The following is a 10654-nucleotide window of genomic DNA, read 5'->3' on the forward strand; positions in this document are numbered from 1 at the left end:
TCATAGTACCACTTTTGGGGGGGAGGGCGGGGAAAAAAATAAAAAAAAAAGAAAGAAAAAAGAAAATAAAAAGGCAGCTTGAGTTTCCAAATGTGCAATTAATTCCTTCGTGCACACGGCGATTCTGAAGGTCCCCTTCGGTGCTGGTCACATGGTCACCGTCCTCTTTGGAACGGGGGGGGGGGGGGGGGGGGGACGCTGGGCCCCGCCGTGGGAACCCGTCACTCACTGCAGATACATATGCGCACGCGCATGCGCGCGCACTCTGGAGAGCCCGCACCTGTGCGTCCGCGTCGCCCTTTGCCGTTGTTACCTTACAAATCTGGTTTCGTTTGTTTGGGGTTTCTGTTTTGTTTTGTTTTGTTTTTTTCCTTTCCTTTGAGAACTGTATAGTGTTTAAAAAGAAATGTAAATGTCTGGTTTCCATATAATGTTTTTAAAAAGAAAAAAAAGAAGAAAAACCATTAATAAGGAGGCTGATGTTTGTCCCATGTCTCCTAATTGTAAATTGTTTCTGTTACCAGTAAACTGTGCATGACTGGTGTTTTAGCGGTCATTAGCGTGTCTGGTCGTGAAATTTTTACGAGAAGGAGAGAATTCCGTAGATGCACTTAACCGAACATGTGATTAGGGGTCGAAGGAGTCCTGAGCCACCAGCGCAGAGGAGACGCAGCTCTTCGTGGGCGTGGGTATCGCGCCGAGGGGAGAAGGACCCACGGCCTCGCACGCGCAGACGGAGGCGGGGAGGTCACGGAGAGGGCAGCTCTGCAGACCTCGGGCTGACGCGCGGCAGGGAGACAAGAGCCGCTGCGTAGGGAGAGATGTCTTCAAGGTGAAGTCTAGGCGACGCTGATTTTGAGGCTAAAAAAAAAAAAAAAGCTGTAGAATAGGACTGTATACCAAATGTAATCTTTCCGAGGCTACAATGAATTTATACCTGAGATTGATATGCAATAAATCCGTGTGCTTTTCTAACCTCCGTGCCAACGAGCTTCACTGGGATTGGGGCGCGTAGTCAGAGGCTTCACTGGGCGTCCTGGGGTACAGGCTCTGGAGCAGCACAGCCTCCTCCTGACCCCACCACCACAACCACCACCGGGGCAGGGAAGGCACCAGCTCCCGGGGTCAGCCTTGCAGGGTGTGTCCTCCTGATGTTGCTGCCCCCTCTTGGGGACACAGTGTTCCCTCCTAGGAGTGGCAGAGAAGCCCATCCTACAAGGCTCATCTTAAACCAGCCCCTTCCTTGGGGTGAGCATCCCCACAGGCCAGCCCTCCCCCACAGGCCCAGCCCCCTCACACTGCCCCCAGCCAGGGCTGAGCCCGCCCCACAAGGGATGGACAGGTGAATAGGAATTGAGCAAATGCCCAGGGCTGCAGCAGGAGCAGCCCCAGGCTCTCCCAGGGTGCGCGCCCCCTCCTGAGTACCGGGCACCCCCTTCAGAGGCCTCAGCAGGAGCTCGGCACCCCCAACCCAATTCTGCTCAGACTGACAGACCTGGGTGGTTAAACCACCAAATACAAGCGATGGGTCCTGATCAAGGGTCTCTCCCCATGAGGAGCCTTCCAGGCCCTGTCACTCACCAGTGTCTGCACTCTACTCCCTGCTGACACAGAGGCAAACAGGTGGCCCCCAGGTGACCCTTACGCCTGCAGCCCACGAGGACAGCCTTCCTTGCCATGTACAAATAGCCCCCAGCCCGTCCAAAGTTCTTTAACTTCCCGAGGGCTCCTCCCTGCCACCTCCTGCTGGGAGCCCCCCCCCCCCCCAGCCTCAGCCTCTGTGCCCTGGCTCCCCGAACATGGGGCATGTGCAGGAGCATGTTGTACCTGGAATGGGACTCACCTAGGGGGGGACACACCTGAAGGGGGCACACCTGGAGGGGGACACACCTAGAGGAGACATGCCTAGAGCACCCTTGGCTGGGGATTTTTTGGTGGTGGGGTCCTTCCCTCACCAGCTTCCCAGCAGAGTCACATTGTTGGCCTTTTAGCTTCTCCAAGTAGCATCTTCTATAGGAGACCCCAGCATCCAGGTAACTTTTATGTGTCCTGACACCGGCTCATGATCATGACCTCCATTGCTGACCTGCTTGACCACTCCCCACAGGTAACTTCTTCCTTGCCCGAACCACTGTGACTCGCCCTAAGCCACTCCCTGTCCAACAGACATGAAGTTGAGGTGGGTGGTGGGCCTTCCAGACCCAGGGGTCTGTCTGACTAAGCAGCCCCACCTACGCCAGATGACGTATAGCCCTCCGTCCCCCAGGTGTGCAAGGGGCAGCATCTCTAGACCTCAGGAAATAGCTTGCTGCCCATGGAGGCCGAGGGGACCTTTGTCATTTCTGTTTTCCTTGTAAGGCAGGACGGACACGAGATGTCAGCGTCCACGGGAGACCAGGTGGCAATCCCGTTCTCCTGGTTGGCTTCAGGGTCCAGATCCTCTGTTCTCTGGGTCAGAAACTGTTGTCTACACTGGTCTGGGGCTGTAAAACTGAGTGTCCTGGTGGATCAGTCCGTCCCCAAAGCCTGGCATGGATACTGTGAGCAGACGGTGGGTTGCTCGAATGGATGGATGGATAGATGGATGGTTTGCTATAAGGGCTCTCACTCAATGTGGATTCTGGGAGCTCTACTGCCTCCGAAGGGGCTTGAACATTCTCTGATGGACATAAAGGGGAGTGAGGCCTGGGGTCCCCCCAAATAGCAGCTTCCAGATCAAGAAACAGATGTTGATCTTGGAACCAAGGGCCCAGATCTGGGTGGCGAGCCTTCCTGTTGAAGTGCATTTTGGAGGGCAGGGCTGGTTGGGGGGACGTCTGACTACTTGCAGCTCCTTTTTTCCCTATATCACTGGCAAGCGGCAGGGAGACCTTAGGTCCCAGTGGTCCGGCCGGGTCTGCCCTGGTAAGGGGGGTGGGGGAGGAGGTGGTCCCTCTAGGACCTTCCCCGGCTCTCCAGCCTTCACTCTGGGAAAAGCGTTTCCATTCTCAGAGGGCACGCAATGTGAGTCACACACTGGTGCATGGCCAGCCCTGCTTCCAAAATCCTTCGAAGGAAGGAGGATCAGGAGGATCAAATGCCAGTCTCCACCATGCCCCGTCATGGCCCTCGGATCTCAGCATGGGGGCCCCAACCAGTGAGAACACCCCCATCTTTCTCCAGCCTGGCAAACGTCCCCCTCATTAGCCCAGAGGGAGAGGGAACTCCGTGGAACAAGAGGCTGTCCGATAATAGCCGCATTGTGGGGGGACCCAAGGGAAAGGGGACGGCCACGCACTGCTGACAGGCTGACTTTGTCTTTCTCCAGCCCAGCTCTTTGCATAAAAGGCTGAGGGGAAAGGCCCCACGCTGGAAACGGGGGAGGGCGCAGAGAAACACAACGGGAGAAAATGTGTCAATGAGGAATCTGTTTCCCGAGAAAAAAGGATGCTTTTGATTTGCCCTTCGGACTTGTTTTGGGCCAAGTGAGCCTTGGAGTTCTTTGCAGAGAAGCTGTTTGGAGCTCCATGAGCCTTATTTCTCAGGGCAGCGAAAGTCTTTAGAGCCCAAGAGCCCTGGAAACTCAGCCCGGAGTCCAGGCTACCTCCTTGCCAGGCGTAGGGGTAAAAGGGCCAGATCCAGTGTGGCTTTCATGGGGACAGAGGGACCAGAGAGAGGTGTGCGGCCGCATAGGTTTCCTCAAGGGTGGGGGCAGGGGTGTGAGGTGTAATGTGGCCTCCAGCCAGGAGCCTGGATTTGAACCTCTGGGAGGGAAAGTACAGGTGCACCAAGCAGCAATGTCTCCCGCACAGCTCGCCCCCACCAGGAGGGGGCAGCAAAGTTTGCCCCTGGAGTTCCAGAACAGAAGAGGATGGGGTCCCCTGCAGAGGGAGGGCGCTGGCCCTTTCATCCTGGGATCCAGCATGTGGCCCCTGGCCACTGAAAGGCTCCAAGAACTGGTGCCCAGCCACAACCAGCTTCTAAAATGCAGTGAGTTGAAGACGTGTCCACACAAAAGCGTGGCAGGAGCAGAGGAGTTGTAGCTTATCAGGGCACCAGCTCAGGGGCTCCTAGACCCACCTCACCCCAGGCATTTGAGGTGAGCACCCCCCCCCCCATCAACCCTTAGCTTGCTGGAGCCAGGCCGGGACCCACCAATGAGGAGCTTACAAGCACAGCACATCGACACGGAACTTACATGTGTAAGGAGCCCAGTGCAGACCAGCCGTGACGACATAGGCGTGTAGGAAAGGAAACACCAGTGGGGTGGAGAAATACCAGATCCCTCTGGGAAGCAAGGGAGGCGAGGTGGGGGTTAGAGGACAGGTTGAAGAGGGGCTCCAGTCTTTCCTGCAAAGCTCCATGGGAGCCCTGGAGTCATTTAAATGTACATCTGGGTCATCTATCAAAAAGAGAGAACCCTTCTTCCCTTCCACAATGCCTGCCTGTGGTGGCTTTTTCTAGCCTCATCATATCGGACTGGACCAGTGGTGGGATTCAAATAATTTAACAACAGTTTCTCTGCCCTAATGACAATCTGAAGTATAAAATAACAATATACCAAAAGGTAGTTTAGTATTTCATGCCTTTAATACTTAAATAAGAACAATAAAAAGGGTACACAACACTAGACTATGTAATAAGAGTTTTAAAATATTAATGAAAAAATATTAAATACTACCTGACAAAAAATAAAATAAAACTGTTATTTAAGATATTTTCAATATTGCTTCTTGATTGGCATCCTCCCTTGCAATTTTCTTCACTTTTATCCAAGCATCATTGGCTGTGTGATTTATCCTTAACCATCACTTTATGAAATGAATAAATACCTATTACAAGCATAGTCTGTCAAACTTTTTTTCACCTATGGATGGAATCAACATGACTATGGGTGCTTAGAATATGCTGTTGTGCTGATGAACATTAAAATAAGAGTAAAGGCCTGACCTGTGGTAGCACAGTGGATAAAGCGTCGACCTGGAAATGTTGAGGTCGCCGGTTCGAAACCCTGGGCTTGCCTGGTCAAGGCACATATGGGAGTTGATGCTTCCAGCTCCTCCCCCCTTCTCTCTCTCTGTCTCTCCTCTCTCTCTCTCTCTCCCTCTGTCTCTCCCTCTCCTCTCTAAAATGAAAAAAAAAGAGTAAAGAATGTCAATTGGTGATTTCCACATTGGGCGGCTGCCCAGGTGCCCACCTTAGAGAGAACCCTGATGACAATTGCCATTCGAGCAACCAGTTCACCCAACTCCCTGGTCGGCAAACTGCAGCTCGCGAGCCACATGCAGCTCTTTGGCCCCTTGAGTGTGGCTCTTCCACAAAATACCACATGCGGGCGCTACCTCGATAAGGAATGTACCTACCTATATAGTTTAAGTTTAAAATATTTGTCTCTCAAAAGAAATTTCAGTCATTGTACTGTTGATATTTAGCTCTGTTGACTAATGAGTTTTCTGACCACTGACTAATTAACAAAAAGTTAGGTATCGATTCTGCCATACAGGTGCGAACTGGCTGAATCCCACCACTGGACAGGACCAACACCGAATAGAAGTGCAGGGCGGGGACAATACGATCATGTTCCAGGCTCAAGAAGAAAGCCATTGGTTTCTCAGAACTAGGGGTGACATCAGCCGCAGAGGCCCTTGGTCAGGATGAGGACGCCCGCCTCTGCCCCTGCGCTGCCTGAAATCATCATGATTTCTGAGGGCTGGATCGGGTCACACACTTTATTCTCATCCCTATTGATCCTGAAGCGACATGACACCACTTGATGTAAAACACATAAACGTCACAACAGTACATTTCTGTTCTCTTTCTCCTGACTTTTGTCCTTTTATTGTGGTACCATATTTTACTTCCTGCCTAGTTTATAAAGTCCACGAACAAGTGTCATTATTTTTACTATAAATAACCTATTACCTTTTAAAGAATTTTTTTAAACACATGGAAAAAAACTGCCATTGGGCTTCTCTTCTTTGCACAGACTTGAGTTGACATCTTTGATCATTTTCTTTCAGCCCTCCTCCCAAAAAACTTGCATTGACATTTCTTATAATGTGGGTTTGCTATTGGGAATGGAGTCTCTCCGCGTTTGTCTTAAACAGTCTGGATTTGGCTTTCTTTTCTGACAGTGTTTTTCACAGGAAGGACATCTTGATTGACAGTCTTGTCTTCTTGGAGAGGAGCTCCCATCTTCCTCACTCATAATGTTTCTGAAGACAACTCAGCAGTTACCCCTGTCTGCATTCTCTTAAGATTTTCTCTCTATCCTTGGCATTCAGCCATCTGATTATTGGGGGGGGGGGGGGGCAGGGGCACTGGTGTAGTTTTCTTTGTATTCTTGCTGCTTTGAGTTCACTGAGATTCTGTGCTTCAGGTTGCATAACTCCTCTTGTCCTATCTTCCAGTTCACTGATCTGTCCTTCTGTAGAATCTAATCTGATGTTAATCCCATCTAGTACATTTTTTAAAATTTTCATATATTGTATATTTTTGTATGTAAAACTTCCTCTTGATTAAATTTATGATAAATTTCTCTTCTCATTAGTTTTGGTATAACAACACTCATAAATCCTCGAGTGTTGTTATACTAGTTGTTCTGAATGCCTTGTGGGCTAATTCCATCCTCAGTGTCATTTCTGGGTCTGTTTCGATCGACTGTTGTTTCTCATAGTTGTACATCACATGTTATAGTAATGTCTTTCTTGAGTGTTAGAGGCTATAAATGTTAACCTGTCAAGATCCGGGGTTTTGTTGGCCTTTTCTTTAAGAATGTTGAGTTTTTGTGCCAACAGGCATTTAATTTACACAGAGACCAGCCTGATCTTTGCAAGGTTTCTCTCAAAGTTCTGTCAAGGTCAGGTGTAGACTAGCTTTCACTAGGCTCTTTACTTAACCCCACACTTATGACATGGATTTCTTTGGTCTGGTTGTTCACAAACCCTCTTCTTTCAGGGAGAGGGAGTGGCATTCAAGTGTCCCCATCCTTGCACAGACACTGGCGGCAGGTTGGTTCACAAAGATCCCTGGAATTATTCTTTGCCTGGCTTCCTGGGATCCCACTCTGTATGTGCACGGCATAGCGTTTGACCAAAGACTCAGGTTGGCCCCAGGAGGATTTCTGGGGTTCCCTCTCTACATTGCTGCCTCCCCAAGACTCTGCCCACAGTCCCAGTGCCCCTCCCCAGTTTCCTTTGGCCCCATATCTGTCCCTTTGGCTCAGTGAGACCACTGGGCTCTACCTGGCTCTGCGTCTCAGAAGAAAGCCGGGCACTTGTAGGTCTCACCTTTCCCCTGGGAACCGTGGTGCTCTGCGGCCTGCTGCCCAATGTCTGGAACAGTTACTTGTTGTAGCTTGTGTTCAGTTTTCTAGTTGGTTGCAGTAGGAGATGCCTCGTCCTGCCCAAAATATCTGCAACAGTTTAAATTCTCAGTTGGAAGCAGATACATGCATTTAAAAAAAAAAACACAACTTTTTTTTCCCCTTCTTTAGAAACCTGAAATAATTCCTAATTATCGTGATGGTGCCCAAGATTCAGAGTCAGACAGACTTGGGTTCTCGTACTGGTAGGGCCACTTGCTAGCTTGGTGACAAAGGGCAAACGTTGTTGGTTAATGAGGACGAAGATGTCAAATCATTAAGAAGGTTTAATTCAATACGCTGACGTGTGAAGCCAGGCACATAGTAGGCACTTAGCAGGAGTAATGGCAGTTGCGGTTTGGGTACAGGAAGAGTGACCCTAGGCTCCTGGCTGAGCCTCTTGCTCAACAAGGCCACCCTGGTGGCCAGAGAGGCAGCCAGCTTCCCCCTACCTCCAGCCCCCTTGGGCATCGGAAGACCTCACCCAGCCTGGGCCTCCACCCACTCAGCACAGAAGAGCTTCTGTCCTCAGGTCTGTTCACACTGGCCGTGTCATCTGAGGTCAACAAGAACTTTCCCAGCTGCCCTTGGGCTGGGCAGGGCATCCATGCAACCCTGCAGTGAGGAATAGGTCAACCCAATGCCAGGCCCAGAGAAGAAAGGAGGGCTGTTGTGCCCCTGCCCTCTACCCTGCTGCCATGCCCTGAGGCCCCCGGGGAGGGAGGGCACTGGGCAGTGAGCACTGCTCACTCAGCCTTGGCAGCGGAGACTGGCATCCCTTGCAGTCTCACAAGTCCTCAGTCCTAGGCACCTGGGATGGTCAAGTCAAAGGCCTTCTGGGGAGCTGTGGGCCTCGAGGCATGGCCTCTCTGGGCTGTGACCCCACTGACTGGGCAAGACTTTGGAAAGCTGGAGACAAGAACTCCAAGTACACGGAGTGCCCTTGAGCCACAGGAAAAAGAGGCCTGCAGACAAAAAGCGCTGGTTTCTTGACAGGAAACCCCAATGGCCATGGGACTGGGGTTCCACATCCTCTCCCTGCTGGAGGCCCTCAGGGGAAGGGACCCTCATTTAGTGAGTGTCAGGGAAGGCCAGGCATGTGACTGGCCCACGTCTCACCTTACAAATAGGAACATCGGTGTGCAGGGTGGTCCTGAGAGCCCAGTGGTGGGACCGTGGTGTTACCTCCAAGGCTGTCACGAGAGAGAGGTTGGGGGGAGGAGGCAGGGGCCACGCAGCTGCCACTCTTGCCTTTGAATTCTTGAGGCTGGAAACCCTTCCCGAGGTGGAACAAATCCAGCCAACTGCCCAGTGAACCCCTTGCTCCTCTGCCGCCGCCTCCCGGCCGGAGCTCAGTGAGACCTGGCCCGGCGCACTCTGGGGCCCACAGGGGAGCAGAGAGTCCAGAGACCTACCCCTTGATGGCCAGCAAGTGAGAGCAGAGCCATGTGGCCAGCCCCGGGGATGCTGTCTCTGGCCAGTCACTAGGACTCTTGACCTGTTTCCTTCCAGCCACCGCCCCCTGACTCCGGGCTACCCCGCGTGTCTTCCCCACCTAAGGGCAGAGACAATGAAGGCCCCGAGGCTGAGCCACTTAATCTGGGTCACCTGTCCCCACCCACACGCTGAGCCACACGAATACCGGGAGATGGCACCCCCCAGAGCCTCCCAGTCCCGTGGCAGAGCCAGACTCAGAGTGCTAGATGTCAGGGCAGGAACAGGTTGGATGAGGGCTGACCCTGCAGTGACCAAGCCAGATTTGGAAAGAGGGATTTGCAGGGAAGTGCTGAGCTGGAGTTGGGAACCCACGGGGCCTGGATCTCCCCACAGGCCAAGGTGATCCAGGATGCATCCAGCGGCTTGCTTCCTGCCGGCTGGGCCTTGTGGATGCAGTGCCCATAATGGCCTCTGGAGGGCAGCAGCTGCCCACCTTTCTGGAGGAATTGCCTCAAAGTGGCCCCAGAACAACCGCAGGACCCAGGTCGTTACCCACAGGTGTCCACCCTTAACTCCACACCGGACACACACACACACACACACACACACACACACACACACACACACACACACACACACACGGCGCGCGCACGACTGACAGCTTGTTGGGCCCCTCCCTCTGGCCAGCCAGTCTGGGTTCAGCACTACCTGACTCACAGGCAGCTGGGCCCCGGCGGCTAGACAGACAGACACAAAAAAGGGGGCAGGAACTGGGCAGGCCACAGGTGTGCCAGGGAGGGCTGACCTTAAAAAAAAACTGAGAGCCTGAGGCACCCCCTTGCCTGGCACAGGGCAGCAGGTTCACATGGATGGCCACCCTGGGGAGGCCGGTGCTGGGAGGGGGGCAGGTCTGTGCCCAGGTTAGACTGCCCTGTGGACTGGCAAGCCCACATGCCAGGGGCTCATTGCACAAGACCTGGGCTCGGGACAGGGGCTGTGGTTGTCTGAAAGCTCACCCAAATGCACAGCCACCAAGGAACTCAAATAAAATCACACAGGGTGGTGCATTGGGCAAAAGGCCTTTCCTGGAAAGAGGACTTAGGGACAGGTTGGAAATGGGGCTGGAACACCCAGCATGTCAGGGGATGAGTCCTGGGATCACAGGTCACATCAGTGAGTCACTAGGCAATTGTTAAGCACCAGCTGTATGCAGGGACCTGGGCTCTGTGCTATGAGAGGGACACATGTAAGAGCGATAGCAGAAAGAGGCTACATTAATAGAGATATAATACCCAGAAGGAAGGAGGTGAGTGTTTCCCCTTCTCTTGTCCTGGCGTGGTACTGGGTTCTGTTCTGGTGACTACATTTTGAGGGGGGACTTTGGCACATTTTGAAACGTTTTGGGGGAACACACCGAGATGGTAAACAGCCTGAATTCCATGCATGTCATATCAAGATTGACTAAAGAATGTGGTAACAGGGGACAAGGTAATTTTTCCTGGAAGTAGTCAAGCAGAGACAGATCAACTTCCTTTGTCTGGGTATGACCAGGGTGTCTGTGTCAGGCATGCCACCCTGTCCTCTCCTCACCTACCAAAGGGTTGGTTTTTTTCCCCCACCAGATTTGATCACTCCACCCCTTGGCTTGAGCCCTGAGTGGCTCCTTGCTGCTCTTAGAATAAAAGATAGACCCCACCCCTACCCCCAGCTGGCAAGGCCCTGTCCAGCCTTCCCAACTCTCACCCCCATCCTGCTCCTCTTTGACCTCAACCCCACAGCCCATCAGGCTTTCATCTGCCATGTTCACGCCCACCCCAGGGCCTTTGCACGTGCTGAAACCCTGCCTGAAAACACTCGCTGCCCCTTTTTACCAAA

The sequence above is a fragment of the Saccopteryx leptura genome, chromosome 3, assembly GCF_036850995.1.
Source record: "Saccopteryx leptura isolate mSacLep1 chromosome 3, mSacLep1_pri_phased_curated, whole genome shotgun sequence".
Lineage (NCBI taxonomy): Eukaryota > Metazoa > Chordata > Mammalia > Chiroptera > Emballonuridae > Saccopteryx > Saccopteryx leptura.